This window comes from Anthonomus grandis, chromosome 15, assembly GCF_022605725.1.
Source record: "Anthonomus grandis grandis chromosome 15, icAntGran1.3, whole genome shotgun sequence".
Taxonomy (NCBI): domain Eukaryota; kingdom Metazoa; phylum Arthropoda; class Insecta; order Coleoptera; family Curculionidae; genus Anthonomus; species Anthonomus grandis.
In genome coordinates, this window is record NC_065560.1 from 16,557,029 (window position 1) to 16,575,428 (window position 18,400).

General features: G+C 30.6%; 1 protein-coding gene across 8 annotated transcripts in view; it reads left to right on the plus strand.

Moving 5' to 3' along the window:
• The window catches only part of LOC126745199 (zinc finger protein 574-like), a 250,094-nt gene that overhangs the window by 72,615 nt on the left and 159,079 nt on the right, over positions 1-18,400 (plus strand). For 6 of the 8 annotated variants that reach the window (XM_050452937.1, XM_050452940.1, XM_050452931.1 and 3 more), the window contains exon 2: positions 799-833. The gene's annotated coding sequence lies outside the window, so the exon portion shown is untranslated. Of the gene's footprint in view, positions 1-798; positions 834-2,271; positions 2,436-18,400 lie in introns of those variants that run through there. The other 2 variants (XM_050452936.1, XM_050452935.1) reach the window with 2 other exon arrangements.

Below are 18,400 nucleotides of genomic sequence, written 5' to 3' on the forward strand. Positions count from 1 at the left end.
TAGCCATGCTTCATTGCTTTTTCCGCTCTATTAGTTACATCATTAGTATACATAAGGAAATTTGTAAGTAGTTTTAGTTTAGTTTTAATTTTCTTCCGAAGATGCTAACATCGTTAGCGAAACACGTGTTGAGATTAAAAATAAAAAGTTTTGGTTAGTGGTGAAACTGTCTCGTAATTTAATATTATATAGATGTTTTATTACTATGACTTAAATAATTACTTTGATTTAAGAATTTGTTTAGATTTTATTTCTGTATTTCAAATGTATTTATTATGTTTATTACTTTATTGAACAAATAATTAAATTATAAATACATCAATAAGACAGATAATATTTTATGGAAGGTACCAATCTCATTGATACCAATAATGCCTAATATATTTGAGAAAAGGTTCCAAGTACAGTCTGTTAGGTCCTAATTAATGAGCCAACTCTACCTAAACCTGAAATAGCTAGAATCACTTAGAGCCATCTGCTTGCTATACACTTATACAGAATTCCTGCAAGCCCTAGTGTAAATGCGTCACTCGACTCTAAGATATTGCCTGTATTTTCAATGGTTATATATTAACCCTTTTTATTAAATTACTGATTACTGTACGCTTAACACTTTATAGGGCGCGGCCAGTTTATTAAAAATGAAGAAAAATGAATAAAATATGCACGGTAGTACAAAAAAAATATTAAAACGAGAACGCGGCCTTACTTAAATTTATTTTAATATACCATGATATTTATAATTAAAATATTTTTGTTTAGATATTTATTTATATACAATTTTTTTTTGCTTTTTAGAATTCTGAAATCACATCTGTACAGCATTGATTAAGGTAAGTAAAACTCTCTAAATGCAATATTTCTCCTAAAAGATTGCTTACTTGACTCATGAAAATATATTATTACTTCAGAAAAATATAGCTACGCATGAATATATATTTATATATAACGTTAGAAAATAAATTTACTTAACTTTTATTTATAATTAAGAGACTTTTTGAAAATACTCATTTTTTATACCCGACAAGTGACCTACATTATTTAATTTAATAATGGCCTTCCTACAATAACTAAAATAATCTACGTCTAAAAAATCAAGGTGAATGAAATGGAAAACCACCGAAGATTAAAACAAATAAGAAAGGATATGTACAAAGGATTAGAAGAGGAAGATTGGCAGTATAACGAGGTATAGAGAAGAGGATATGAAATACGTCCAACGGTGATGTAAAACTTCGTGTATATATATGAATCAAATCCTATAAGCTTTAGGAAACCATAGCAATATGACAAAACATCGAATTAAGGGAGACAAACATACCAATCTACGCAACTTTTATTTTTTTCAGGGATTTATATGCGTCGATATATGTTTTTTTAATAAAGCATACTATGCGTAAAAATATAGATTTCTTAGTGACTATCTTTGGGTAGGTTTAAACATCTTAATTACTTTGCAAAGATTGCAGATTGGTGTAATCGGCTATTGCTTATCTGTTAGGGTGAAGTTAGGTAGAAGTTGTTTTTTTAGAAACTCTACGTAAGGGTAAGGATCCACCAGTTTTGTGTTGCTTAAAATGTAATGTGTATCAAACTTTCAAATAACCATAAAACAACTAAATAATATTCGTTTACATGTTTATAACTACTCTCTCTTTCTGCTACCCAATATACTTCTAAAGGTGTGTTTTATTAGGCACATTACGATTAAGAAATCGTTCACTGTACAACCGACTAGCTTCTAATGAATTATTGCTATCAGCAATTTAATAAATGTAAATCATGTTACCCATGTCGGCGTTCGTATAGCCATTTATGATGAACGGCTTTACTAATAAAACTTTAAGTATAAAACACGAAAAATACACATCTAAATTTTTATCAAATTTTGACACTGATGGACAAACTCAAGTTTTTTCGGCTAAGTTAAATGGAATATTTCAACAAGATACACACGGAATTGTTAGACTTTTTAACTTGGAAGGTCCAGTGTAGTATACTATACTTTTATTTCGGCTACAAAATATCTTTAGAATAGTCCAAGGAATAATCTCTTAAAGTTTTGCCGCATGTTTAGTTAACGCCCTGTATTTATTTATATAATAATTTACGAGAAATTGTGTACATTAATGAACAAAAATACAAAACAAAGTCAAGCTCTGATAATATAAGCTCACGCCATTATTAGTTGGTGCGGACCGGCAACTGCCACCACCCGAGGCCCCAGCGAATTTTGGCCGACAGACACGCACTCAATCGCCAAAATAAAAATAACAAAAAATAATAAACCGTAGTCTTTATGGTTTGTGCGTTTTATTCGGGAGATACCGCGACCTCTACCAAAGTCGGATATGTTATTGTTTAAGTTTGGTGCTAAAGGTTGTTCCTTTATTTAACCATATATAACCAGATTTTTTGCGAGAAACAGAGAGAAGGTATTTAAGAATTAATGTAATATTTAAATTAAAACTATTATTATAAAACATTATACAATTCGTAAGTCGCAATCAAATATTTTGTGTTAAAAAAAAGTATGCTTGATTACTTTGACCGTTGTAAGTGCGTCCAAAATAATGAAACGTTTTTATTGAATAGTTGGTATATATAAAACCTACGATCGATATTGCATGTTTTACAAGTTTCTGAGGGTCAATATAAAAGTGGATGAAAAAAGTATTATAATTTTTATTGTACACTAATGATTTCAAATGTCCTCATAAAAAGATATCAAGGGGATTAATGTCGGGCGATTTAGGCGCCCATGGCTGTAGTCCTCCTTTTCCAATACATCGACTAGGATAATTATCATTTATTTTGGGAATCATTTATATCAGGAATTTTCCCGCTATGACACTGACGTGTTGCGAACCATTGTCATGCAGACACGACGTCGTTCTCTAAGAAAAATTCGCTCCATTAATCCAAGTACCTCAAATATTAACAGGTTCAAACCAGTAACAGCATAATTCAATAAATCTATTGTTAGCCGAATACTATTATTATTAATATGCGCCTGTTCTATTATAGAATGCACGGAGCAAGCAAAGACTATTATTTGAGAGATGGCCATTAATGATTCGATAAATTTTTGTGAATAATTTATTATTGATGGTTGCAACTTGTTCAAATTAATTGTCCGAAGACATTTCCCATTTGTCGAGGTCTTGCGATTTTTACTTTTTTTGTTGTCAATTTTCTAAAATGAAAGATGTTGGATCTTAATGAAAAAGTAAATGTTTGTAACAATGTCCATTATTTTTACTGCCAATTGATGAGACTGCTGCTCTTATTGTCAATTACTCAACATTATCAACTATAAACATTAGTAGTAGTGATATAGATTTTTTTGGATACATTAATATTACGAGACAGTTTTTCAAGTTCTCAACATGTGTTTCGCTAACGATGTTAGCATCTTTGGGAGAAAATTAAAACTAAACTAAACCTCCTTATGCAGGGTGATTTTCAACCTATGCGCATAAACATGGGAAATGGTAGATGAAGATCAATAATGAGTAATAATGAGAAAAAAATTTAGTAAAATATTTTTGGTTTCCGAAATAAAGTTAAACAAATGTCAACAAAACGTGTATCAGACGAACTTATTTTGTTTATTAATAGCTGATAGTAAATAAGTCATAATGTTTGGAATTTGTTGTTTGGTATCTTTAGCAATACTTCGTTTGTTGGTGGCTGTGATCGTTTTCGATCGTTATTTTCACACGAAAAAAATAAAAGCGTCAAATGTAATGGCGCACATTTTTACAAACGAAGAACTTGTCGACATGGTTTTGATTTACGGAGAAACGCATCAGAATGCAGTGGCAGCAGCTGATGCCCATAGATTTCCCCGAAGATATCACCGGAGACGTGGGGCTTTCTTACGTGTTATTCAGCGGGGTAGAGAAACTGGCAATTTGCGGCCGCGGCCTGGAGAAGATGGAGGAGCTATTAGACCTAGGCATATTCTAAATCTGGAGGAGGATATTTTAAAAGTTATCGAAGAACAACCTGGAATTAGCACTAGGACAATTGCAGCGCGATTTGGAATATCGCAATCTACAAGTTGGCAAATTTTAAGGCATGAGTTGATGTACCCGTTTCATGTGCAGAGGGTACAAGCCCTACTTCCAAGAGATTTGCCGTTTCGAGTACACTTTTGTGAGTGGTTGTTACATCACCAGCAGTTAAGCCCAAACTTTACCATGAACATTTTAGTTACAGATGAGGCAAATTTAACGCGCAATGGAATTTTCAACTTTCATAACACTCATTACTGGGCTTTGGAAAATCCACATATTACACGGGGAACATACTTTCAATAACGTTTTTCTGTAAATGTATGGGCTGGAATTCTGAACGGGACGCTCATCAGACCTTTTATTCTGGAAAATCGTTTTGACTGGTGCTCGGTATTTAGAATTTTTGCGCAACAATTTACCAGTGCTCCTTGATAATGTGAATCTCAACGTTAGGCAGAACATGTGGTTTCTTCATGATGGTGCTCCACCAAATTTTTCACGACTAGTGCGACAACATTTAAATCGTGTGTTTCCCGGACGATGAATAGGCCGTGATGGTCCAGTTGGGTGGCCCCCTCGCTCGCCTGACTTTAATCCATTAGACTTTTATTTGTGGCGTCATATGAAAACAATGGTGTATGTAAACGAAGTTGATACTGAGCATAAGAGCTACGACATCGCATAAACGCTGCCAGTGACGCAATTCGCCTACAGCCTGCTTTGGCCCGTGCATGTACGTCTTCATGGATTCGACGAGCTCAAGTCTATATCTAAAATAATGGAAACAACTTAGAACAGTTGCTTTAAATCAGTTTAAATTAAACACGTTAAGAAATACACGTTTTTTATTTAAAAAAATATGGATGGATGGATTCTCCAAAACTAAAAATATTTTACTACATTTTTTTTCATTATTACTCATTATTACTCATCAGCTATCATTTCCCAAGTTCATGCGCATAGGTTGAAAATCACCCTGTATACTAATGATATAACTAAGCATGCGGAAAAAGCAATGAAGCATCGCCAAACAAAAACAACACTAACTAAACTATATAATTGTCTCTAAGGGATTGGACTTTTATCCCTGTTAAGAATGTGTTTTATCCCTGATTTTTGAATATTGCTAAACTTTTGTATGCATCTAATTTTCTAATTAATTAACTGGTTTAAGTAATTTTAAGTTGTCTATCCCTACAAATTGACCAGTATTTAAAACATGTTTGGCCACACTTGACTTTTCAACTCTTCCGTATTTCACACGAGCATATTTCACAGGAGATTTGTAAATAGTTTTAGTATAGTTTTAATCTTTTTCGAAGATGCTAACATCGATAGCAAAACACGTGTCGAGATTAAAAATAAAGAGTTTTGGTTAGTGGTAAAACTGTCTCGTAATTTTAACATCACATACCAAAGGTTCCACCCATAGGACTAACATTAATAGCAGTTTAAATTTGACGTCTTAGCAGCCTTTTGAATCCGAAAGGAAACAAGAAGTTTGAATAGATACTAATTTAAGTACTAAGAATATACAAAACTATAGAATGTTATTATAATAATATCAATATATTAATAAAAGTAAAGCAAAAGTAAAGAGTACCAATAAAAAAATACAGTTATTTTAAAACGACCTAGGAGACTTTTAAAACGAACTTGAGTTAAATTTAAATATAATTTGGGAATGTACTATAATTAAATTAAATGCATTCTGTTTAATGATACTAGCACAGCATTTTTGATATATTTTTTAATAAAATAGGAATAATAATAATATATTACATTACATTAAGCCTAGGTGCATAGTATGCACTCGGTGAACTTCAAGCTTCATGTATTATAAGAAGCAGTTTACGTGAAACCTCGCAGATAATAATAATGATTAATATCATCTCACGGTACGCAAAACAAATTCCGACGCTAAAATGCTTACTTTTATAACAAGCTACTTCATAGAATAGTGCAATAGCATTAAATAATAAGAATGAAACATCACTGAATTAAGAAAAGAAAGATTATCCTACATACCAGACCAAAAAATAAGTGAAACCGAGTGATTAATTAATTAAAGAATTGACATCATAAAAAATAATAGCAAAGATTAGGAAAAAATCTTAAATGGCCACAAAATTTTAAATTCCTTCGAGAAATTGAACCCTTTTGATTATTTAAATTCAATTCATAAGTACAAAATTTCCTAAAAACATATAATTAAAAACAAACCCGTAACAAATGTACAATGTGCCACATACATCAAAAAAACATAAAATACATTACAGGAGGATGTAAAATATTAGCCGGAATATACTGAGTATAGGAGTACACTGAGCGACACAACATAGCAACAAAAATGAAACATATAACACACGTGCCTTGAAAATCAAACGTGAGCGATTTATAACATCAGCAATAGAAATTACCTCATTAACTTTGTTAAACTTCTTAGAGATTCAAACCTAGATATATAACAGAGATTAACTAGATATATATACACAAAATTCCACATTAAATTCAAAAACTAGTCATTTTGAAAACCTGTAAAATGGAATAAAAATAAAGCGTAAAGACTAAAAAATTAAATGCCGCGAAAACTGACAGTTAGTTAAATCTTCTTAGAGAAGACATACTTAAGTAGTTTTATCCTAAAGTACTTGTAGCTTTAATAATAATCGTCTTAAAGTTGTTAATACAATTTATAGTTTTCCTACGACATAAGCCAACATATTCTCATCACAGCTTTGTTTTAAACTTACTAAATTTCTTTCTAGATCTATGAATGATTCTCAACATGAATTTTATGATATAATATTTAAAACTTGAATTTTTGTCTTTTTCATTTAAATTTTAAATAGAGTTTTTGTTTTAAAAGGCAGGGGTGGATACTTTTGAAATTAAAAGTAATCAAACATGCGTGCTCTATTTATACAAATAATTTGTAATGTTAAAAAAAAACATCTTTCTTTAGCTTTTTAAAAGCTCTTTTATTAATTGTTGTCCATTATTTCTGTTATATGGTTTTATTTCTCACATCCACATACTAGTTACCGCAACTAAAGTATTTATTTTCCTATAGAAAAAGCAATTGCCATTTAGCAGATATATAATTATAATATAAATAATATAACTAATATAAGTATATTTTAGTAGAGAGGTAAACGTTGTGTGGCAGGAACTCTCTAGGCTCAGCTGACTTGACTTCTTACCTACGCACATTTTTCCTAATTGACTTTTTTTTTCTCGACAAGATCAGCGCATTAGATTTTTGTTACCATGCAGTCAAACCCACGAAATAGCAATATTTTATGCACTGTAAGTAACAAAATATAATATCATATTGTATGTGTATGTCTTACCGCGACGATTAAAGTACGACTACCAAGTTCACTGCCAAGGCCAACACAATACGCTGCGGGTGCCAATACACATAACATTTCATGTTATTTTTACGAATGCAATCTTAAAAAGATTATTTATATAATAATTGGTGATTGTTATAGTTTTCTGGCTTATTAATATATTTAAATATTTTTAAATTACGTATGTTGAGTACTAACAATTTTGGTTTAAATTAGTCAACCTGTATATAAAACATAATAAATACAGGGTCTTTTACGACGAACAACGCCGATCGATTTCGGGCAAAGCAGGCTTTGGATATTCTTAAATTGAGCATTAAATTATTGCCTTAATCGCACAAATTGTCATAAACGGCTTTACTTATAAATATAACAAACTCGGAAGTCCAGGGAAACCGGAAATTATCTTTTTGACGTTTAGATATATTTGGAATCCAGTTAAAAGAATCATTGATGATGAATTTTAGTTTTTAAGTTTAGTTAGAGCTGACGCCAAACAAACCTCCAAGCCTTTTAATTTTTTTTATGCCAACGTTTGAGCCTATATAAGGCCTAACATATGGTCTTAACTTCTGGCGCCCTAAAAAGGGTCTGATGCGTTAGCATAAAGAAAAAATTTAAAAGACTTAAGAGTTTCATTTGGTCTCATATTTAACTAAATTTAAAAACTAAAAACATTTTACTAGGCCACTAAATAACATATTAAATTGTTGATGAACTGCAAGGGTTGAAAGCGCTCTTTCAATAAGCTCTTTGAATACAATAGTTTGCTTATCCCCACTTTTACAATAAACCGGCAATTTTGTTTTTATTTGAAATATGTAACACCCTGTGTATCATACAAGCTGTGTTTAAATTTAAGTAACTCTGAATGAATCTTTGGTTCGATCAGTTATATCAGTTTTTTAGTAGGGCGTATTTCATTTGTCTGATTATTTTGTGCGGAAAAATGGCCTATGTTTACAAAAACAAAACACTAGTGGCTATAATATTTACTTATGGAGAGCACCAAGAAAATACAGCCGAAATGTGACAAATTGAGAAAGACATTTTAGAAATGGTTGAAGACGACTGAAATAATGAGTACTAGAGCCATAGCAATTTAAATTGAATCTTCTCATAGTAAAGTGTAGAAGATAATACGACCAGAAACCGTATTATCCCTATTATTATCAACGAGATTATCAACGAGTACAAGCGTTACAATCTGAAAATCATCCAGAAGAGATGTATTCTGCCAGTGTCTTTCAGTGCAGAAGAAATATAGATTTTAGAAAATTAATCTTGTACATACAGACGAGGCCACAATAATTGAAGATGGAGTGCAAAATTTCATAATTTTTAAGATTGATTTTCATTAGATATTAAACGTGGTAAATGGCATGCTTATTAGACCCGACTTTGTTCCACCTCGACTGGCTGGTGAAATTTATTTAGATTTTCAAATAATTTGCCACAATTATTAAAAGATGTTTCTCTAAATGTGAGATATAATATGTGATTCCTACATGATGGGGCTGTACCACATATTAGACGAGAAGCTTATAAACATTTAAGTAATAAGTGTTCAGATAAATGGACCTATTTCTTAGCCTCCTCGCTCCCCAGATTTAACGTGCTGCGATTTTTTTCTGTGAGGCTATTTGAGAGAATTGGTACTCATGATACAACAGTAAATACTTCAAAAGAAGCGCAATGAAAATTCTTGCTGTTTAATTCGTGGATTCAGTTCCTAGTCTTATTGTCATTCTTTTTCGATTCTCTGAACAAGACTGTGTGTTAAACAATTGGGGATAATTAAAAACAAGTTTTGTAAAAACGGTAACCATTTAACTTAACAAAGATTTTCTAAAAATAATTTTTAATAATGTGAAGTGACCCTCTTATATTATGAAACTTTTATATAGATGATTTTTATGAAATTAATTTCTTGTGACAATTTAAGGTATATTTTTACTTTTTTTAGATTTAATGGCTAAGTATCTAACCCGTTTTTAAAGTCTTTTAGATTTTATGTAAAAAATCACCTTTGCATGCCATAAATATAAATAGATACAAAACCATAAATTTATTGGAAACAATAGCATTTAATATGTATTGGAGATGGGTTTCTATTGGAGTGTTGGGTATACTAACTTTATATTAATAAAAAAGTGGTAAGAGATTGTTCTTGTTGTTTTGAATAAAAAGGGACAAGTTTGTATAAAAAAGTTTAATATAAAAATTTATAATTTTTTAAATTAAGTTTCGGCATTTATTAAACTGCGCCATTAGATAGCCATGGCGACGTACACTAAACTTGAAATATTAGTAAACCCGTTTAAACTATTTGCACAAACGCAAACAAACATTGTACTTTAGGCTACCTTGCCCTTGAGATGTTTATTTATGCCACTGATAAGTCACAGAAACGTACTTCTCACATAGTCATAATCTAACAATATTACGTTGTTTAATATTTTCTTAAATCCTCAATCACTTTAGCTTTCACCTAAATCAGCCAATTAAATAATAGTAGATTTAAACGCTCTCCTCCTATTTTGATTTTGAGCCAATTTGATCAATGTTAGTTATTTTTGGCAACAAATAATAGCCATGCTTTCCGCTATGCACAGTTAGGTCTATAAAATCTCTGTGCTAAGAGTCTGTAACAATTTTTGTCAAATTTTAAAGATATATAGATTTAGATTTTTATTCATATAAACCCGAAATTATTTACAATGACTTGTAACGCTATGACTAAGAGGGCAGAAGAAATATTATCTTCGTGAGCTTCAAAGTTAGTTCACTGAGCCTTCAAACTCTAATCGTGTAAATGTCCCTACATATTTTATCTTTTTCATTTAAAAATATATAATATTGATACAACTAAAGATTTTATTATAGGTTATTTTAACAATAACCTAGCCACTGCTCATTTCTTATCTTCCTAGTTGAAAGTTATTTGCAACTTGTAATGGATTGAATCACTTGAACTAAATGTTTATTATACTAACATTTTGAAATTTAAAAGATATAATTCTATAATTTAATCATAATCACTTAAATGCATTTATATTGGAAATATTAGCGTAAGGTAATAATTGTAGTTTAATTTATATTAAGTTTTTTAAAGAAAATTATATTTAGATTTCTTTAGCAAGGGTATAATTTTTTTTTATTCTTACATTCTTTTAAAAGCAAGTTGTAATAATAGTTATTTTCTTTCATCTTATGTTTATAAACTCAAAATATATAAGACAATAGATTTTGCGAAATATCCTGGATATTATTTTTAATTTATTTTTTATTCACTAATAGAAAAACAGTTAAATGGAGAGTCACAATCTAACATTTTATTTCACATGGTAAAAGGTCTTTATAAAAATTCATGACATATTTTTCGAAATTACCAGTTTTAAGTAAACCTACCTTAGTATAGGGTCTACCAATAAGAATGATATAAGTTTAAATTGCTAAAAAATAAAAACGAATTGATATTGCCATGTCGCGAAATTATTCAATCTTCAAAACGCTGTCTAATTAAATTAATTGTGGCTCGAGCGGTGTGTGATGTTATTCTGTCCTGTTGAAACCAAATCTGTTCAAAGTCTCCACCATCAATTGCAGGCCAAAGAAAGTTTGTTATCATGTCGCAGTAGCGCTCTCCGTTGACTGTCATAGTACGCCCCCCTGCATCCACAAAAAAGTATGGACCGATAATTCCACCGACATGCAAACCACACTACACAGTCCCTTTTAACGGGTTTAATGGCACCTGTACTAATTTCTTGGATTGTTCTGACACCAGAAGCGGCAATTTTGCGACAAGATGGGCTTCATCTGAAAAGAAGAAGAAAGACAAAAATGGGCTTCATCTGAAAAGATGATTTGTTTCCCAAAATCGGCATTTTGTTCCAACTGCAACAGGGCCCCGTCGGTAAACCTTCTTCGCAATCTATGGTCAGCAGGCTTCAATTCTTGAGTTAGAACCATCTTATATATATGTAGGCCCAAGTCTTTTTTCAAAATGCGCCACAGAGACGTTGGTGAAATGCCTAATTGCTGAGGACGGCGCAAAACAGACACATTGTTATTCGCGTCAACACTTTATCTTGCAGCGATATTTTCAGCGGTCCTTGCACTTTTTTGTCGCGTTGGTGGCTTATTATCCAGAAGAGTGTACTCCCGTTCAAACTTATTAATTGTGCGCCTTATTGCAAGCTCAGAAGGCCGTCCACGATGGTCAAAATCTTCTCTAAGAGCACGATAACGGGCTCTAACCGATTGCGCATTTTCGTAATACCTTAAACGATGCATGATGCTTTTCTTTAAAAATACTACGTGATTAATTTTAATACTACTTGATTAATTTTTAGAGAAATCGCGACATTCGCTGAAGGATTTTGGTTTTCCTTATTATTTCGGCAATATAATTGACGCATATCATATGTTTATATTTATGAAAATCACCCAGTGTGTACTGTTAGTAAGCAGCATCCAATATCTTAACATTAAACCATGGTTAATATAAAACACCTGATACTGTTCCACTAAATTAAGAAGTTAAGTTTAATGACATCAATCTTCCTCACACACAATTCATACGATAAAAACGGCTGAAGTCGCCTCGGAACATTATTTTACCATATATAATTATTAAATCTTTTCTTCTTCGTTTTTTTTCACTTACGAAACTTGTTTGGCACGAGCACAACCACCTGCCCGTTATTGGTAGTCTTGCTGCACATTGACCACTGCAATTATTCGCCGGAATGTTTTAATTTATAACTCCCGGTGCATTTGATAAATACTTTATTGAGTGTTTTAAATACATATCGTTTTTTGTGATTCTGGTTGTTGTATTTCATTATATTTTATTATGCTCTACACACATCTATATAAATAAAAAATATTAGGTTGTGCGACTTTTGTTGAATTTTCTTGTATACATGATTTATATTTTATATTTAATAAATTAAAAGTATATTAGTAATATAGCGTTAATTTTTATAGTGCTAAAGCAATGATATCGGACTAAGGTCATATCAGTTTTATACAAAGACACCAAAGTATATAATACATAATAAGAATCAAGCAAGTTAAGTATGATAAAAAGTTTTAAACATATCTATTCTAACACTTTATTTTCTTTCTATATAAATTTAAATATATCACTTATAAGAATTAGTCAGCTTGCAAACCCACTAGTATTTTTATAAAGCGTAGTATTTTTTGTATGTATATAGTATTTTATACTTTTAATTGATTTATTTATTTATTTTTCCTTGTACATGCTAATATTTGTCACTATTTTTCTTTAAATATGTCGTTAGTTAGGTTATATACTTTTTTTTTATAAAAGACTAGCTCAAACCCACGGCTCCGCTCGCGTGGTAGGAAATGGTGGGAACCTAACATCCTTAGTAAAAGGCGAAAGATTTATTTGATTTGAAGAAAGTCTGGGTAAAAAAAGTCGACAGTTTATCACTTTGAATACGTGGATTTGTTAATAATGTGAAGGTAACGTGGTGGTTACGGCGCCATCTAATAATAAATGTTTTCCTTTTGCGTAATTCACACGTGGCAGTAAAGACACGTGTGAAAAGACAATTCTCATTGCAAACTTGATAGCAAGTTTACAAATAAAATCATGCCTATAACTTCTAATGGGCAGAACTATAATACCTGTGTAAATTTTCATCCGATTGTGTAATAGGGTTCTTAAGTTATAAGCGAACATAGTCACAGACATTTACATATTAAAATCTATTACATATTAAAATCTTAAACTAACTATTAGGAAAGTTTATTGCGGGATAAACCAAACAACAATACTAAATTATTAATATCGATTTTCTTTAAAAACAATCTGCAGTTTTTTGTTGTAAAAAGCTCTTTAGTGAAATTCCTTCAACAGGGAAAAAGTTAGCCTGGGTGATTCTAAATAGAACCTCTCACAAGACAGGACTACGCTTTTCATGTTAATTTGGAAGGTGTAGACCTCTAAGGGTCAAAAAGTATTTTATAAAATTTACTATGTGAGTAAAATAATTTACCATGTGAATAAAATACTACTGATATACAGGGTTTCCATCTATAACCTGACACATTTTAACTGCTTATAAGTCGATAATGGAAGATGACAACAATGTGCGGTTTTGACAGAATTTCATCAATATTTTAAGAGTTTTTTTTGACAGTGTTGCCAAGTTTCAAAATTTACCTGAAATAGGAGGAAAAAAATTGATAATTTTTAAAGGCCGATTTCTCAAAAATTTTAAATGTAACACCCTGTACTTTTTAATTTCACATGAAAGCCTATTAAATCCCCTTTCAGAAAATTTATAAATTGTCTTAAATTCATAATTTTTTTTTTACAGAGCCAATTTTAGTAAATGACACCTTTTTGAACATTTTCCTTCAATAAATACCCCTTGGTATCACAAGGTATAACATTCTTGGTATCAAGTGACAACAATAACAATTGTAGTGTGTCAAGGACGCTGTGAGTTGCACAATTTGTTTTGTGGGATTTAACTACTGTCAAATCTTTTTAACGTCATTCGTTGGGCAGTCCCAATAATTTGATTTATATATGTATTTTTGCATTTTTTAAAGATTTTGAAAGGTTTTAATATGTTTACCACCCGGGAAAAGGTACGTTGCGTGTTATTATTTAGTGAATGCAAAGTTACGCAGATGAGAAAAAGATTTAGGCTGATTTTTGAAAGAGCTCCACCTTCACGCAATTCTATACTTCATTGGGTACGCCTATTTTCCCAGGAGGGAACAGTTAAAAGAAAAGTTTAAAAGAAAAGTATTTTGCTGGTAAAAGAAGTGTTGTCCTTAAACAATAACCAAATATCTATTAGGAAGATAGCTCAAACGACAAATATGTCAAAAAGTAAAGTACATAAAATTCTAAAAATAATTAAGTTTAAACCCTACAAAATTCAAACTTTCCAAAAAATAGAAAATCGCGCCCTTGAAAAAAGATATTTAATGTGCGAAACACTACTAGGTCTTTTCAGAAACGAGCCGGATACCAATTTAATATTGTCTAATGAGGCAACATTTCACATCAGTGGTCGAGTAAATAATCATAACTGCCGAATTTGGGGAGATGAAAATCCTCGAGTGTATAACGAATTTGAAAGAGATTCTCCTAAACTGAACGTTTGGTGTGCAGTATCGAAATCTAAAATTTATGGGCATTTTTTTTTCAAGAAGCAACAGTGAATGGAAACAATTACACCGATATGTTGGAAACCTTTTTTTATCCTTAACTTCAGCAGGATGGAATTTTAGACACGGTCTACTTCCAGCAAGACAGTGCACCACCACACTTCTCCAGGGTCGCAAGGAATTCCTTAGATATTACTTTTGGAAACAAATGGATAGGGCGAGCAGGTCTAATCGAATGGGCACCTTATTCTCCCGATCTAACCATTCCAGGTTTTTGTATATGGGGATATGTAAAAGACCGTTGCTACAATCCAACCCCAAGAAATTTGGATGAACTGGGCAACAACATAATTAACGTTTTTAACCAAATTACACCGCGAATGCTACAAAACGCCTTCGGCAACTTATTTCTTTGTCTACATTTGTGTTCCGAGCAAAATGGGGGTCTTATTCAGCAGCTAATTTATTAGTTATATATTAAAATTAATTTCTTCAATTGTTTATTGTTAAAATTATTGTAAATAGTTGTAATTTAATACATAGCATAAATACTTTTTATAGACATGGCAATATCGCAAATTATTTAATTATGATCATGCTAAAGCGATACATAGGCAAAAACCAGAAAATGTTCGTCAATCACCGAATATGTAATCTAGAAAAATTTTCAAAAAGGTGTCATTTACTAAAATTAGCTCTGTAAAAAAAAATAATGAATTTAAGACAATTTATACATTTTCGGAAAGGGGATTTAACAGGCTTTCATGTGAAATTAAAAAGTACAGGGTGTTACACTTAAAATTTTTGAGAAATCGGCCTTTAAAAATGATCAATTTTTTTGCTCCTATTTCAGGTAAATTTTGAAACTTGGCAACACTGTCAATAAAAACCTATAAAATTCATCATCACCATTTCATCAATATTAAAAATATTTATAAATATTATTTCATCAATATTTTTAATATTGATGAAATTCTGTCAAAACCGCACATTGTTGTCATTTTTCGTTCTCGACTTATAAGCAGTTAAAATGTGTCAGTTTATAAATGGACACCCTGTATTTTGCTTCCTGATAAAACTTAGGTGACTGGTTTATGATAATTACAAAAATATGAACAAAAAAGGGAATAATGTTATATCTGCAGACGTATACATGTCAGGTTGTCTTAAAGGTCTTTAATTTTTCATATTTTTAACATTACTTTCATAACACTTGACTTACTAGCAGAAAAAAGTACTTAAAATGTTATTACAAAAAAACCGATAAGAAAAAATATTCTTTAAAATTTGGTGATGATTGCAGATGGTTTTAACTAAAAAAATTACAAATCAAAATAAAATTATCAAATAGGTATAATATCAAAAAAAAAAATTATATTTTTTTAATTGAAAATGCATATCAGGAAAAAATAAAACTGTAGTTAAATATTTTTGCTAGTTTATTATGTGTCTGATTATTTCCATTTTTTTTTATATTTCTGATTATATCAAACTTGTTTTTACTACTAATTCTTAAGAACAACTAAAACTTAATAACTTAACTATATATGCGTTCGATTTTTTTTATAAAATTTGCCGAGCTTTTACATTAAAATACTATCAATGTTATCACTACTTTAATTCTTTGTTATTGTTTACATTATGCTGTGCATGGAAAAGGTTTCACGGCAGATGAGTTGATCAACCGGTTTAGTAAGGCTGACGCCAGTGGCGCCGCCATCAAATTATTCCAATTTGGCTTGTATTTATATTTTCTACTAGGTAATTTTTAGGTTGCTTATTCGTGATCTATGGGTTTTGATGGGCCCACGGTGGCGAAACCCATGAAGTAACGAGAGAAGTTCTTCGATCTCCGGTCTTGCGCCCGGATGTCTTTTGAACTACTACTTACAGAACACAAATATATAGAGAAGTAGTGGTTGCATACAAAATGATAGAAATTCTTCTGACAAATCAGCTAGCGTCCTCTCACTTGGCAACGGAAACTGTTGTAACTAACTTGACAGTTTGACGTGCCTAATTGGACTAATTAAAATGGTGAAAGGTATAGAGAAAAGGGCCTTTTTGATTAGGTGTTAGCATCAGATATTGAACTGATCAAAAATAAAACTTCTCAGCTTTATTTTACATATCTAAATGAGTTAATTTACTGCAATAATCTACGACAGTGTACTAACAATAGTATACGACATATCACCAATTGGGCAAATGGACATAAAACAATGTTTTTCTTTAATACATATATTATTTAATTTTCCTGAAAAAAATTATTTAAAATGATATACATAATATACAATATTCTATTATAACAGACATTATATAAATTAGAATTAATCTAAAAATGCTTAAAAGTATTTTGTTAGCACTGAACTACCCTAATTTTAAACAGATTAGAAAAGGTTATCAAAATTTTTATGCTATTTTCTCATTTACATCTAAAGGCATTCCTATAAGGTTAATAATATCCTCATTTTATTAAAACATAGATTCAACAGAGCATGAATTATACTTTTTTAATATGTACTTGTATCTATTTCCTAAATAAAAATTAAGCAGATTTTAAAATTATTTAAATTATAATTTAAATATTAATTTTTAAAGTTAATTAAAAATTATATAGCAGAGTATTATCGAAAGAAACAATATATCCATCCACAAAATAAACTCTTTGAAAATGAAAACAACTTTTTAGTATAAACATATATCACTTACATAGTATATATTTGTTGGTCTCTTATAATACTAACAACATATCCATGTAATATGTATATAGTTCCATATGGAACTATATACATATTATATAATTAACATATTATATTTAACATATTATATAATATAATACTAATATTTATAAAAACTTAATTCAAGGACAGATGTTTACATCAAATAAAAAGAAACTCTTAAAAAAACCCAAGTTGTAAGAAAAACGTTAATTCTGATCCATTTTAGGTGCTCAGGTCTTTTAGTTTCTATACCTGTCTCATCTCAGTGAACACAGGAAGTGTGGTAGGAGTATGAAATAAGATAAAAAAATAGGCAGTGCAACCTATAAATCAATTTACTAAATGATTCATGTGAAAAAAAGACAAAATAAATGTTTAAATAAATATGTATTGTAGTGTAAAGCCAGCAGTATCAGCATTATTAAAATTTGTGGAGAGAACTGATCAAAAGGAAATTCAATAGCTCAAAGTCCTAATAAAATTTACATTGCATATCGCTCTCCATGTTTCTCTTCTAACGGGAACTGAAGGAAATTAAAAATATCTTTCATTGCTAGGTTTCTCAAAACCATTTAAAATATACCTACTCTTACATCAAGGAAATTTTCAGGAAAATTTTAAAGCAATTTTTAATTGTTAAATAGAAAATGAAAGGCCAGACATTTTGTAATATTTATTTTTAATAATCAAGTTAAAAATTAAATATTTGAAAAGTGAAACTTCTTCATTGAGATTAACTGAATTTGATTTTATTAAGACTAAGGATTGACAATACAAAAACATAATAGTAGTGAATAAAATCAGATTTTCTTATCAGAAACCTGGAATTGTTCGCTGCAAATCAATTAAAACATTACTCTCAATATTGAAAGAGACCTTTTTAGAAAAAAAGTCGTGAATTTAAAATAACATCCTTAAAACAAATGGCAAACTCAACCCACGCTTGCATTCATTAAAATAAAAACAAAGTCAAATGGTATGACAATGACAAATGATGTCCTATTAGTCAATGTCAACAACTGTCTGTCAGCTTCCTGTGAATTTTGCCAAGCAAGATGGCCGAAATACGATTCCGATTTTTACCATGTCACAAGCTTTATACATGTGCTACCATTTTAGCGACGTATCTGGA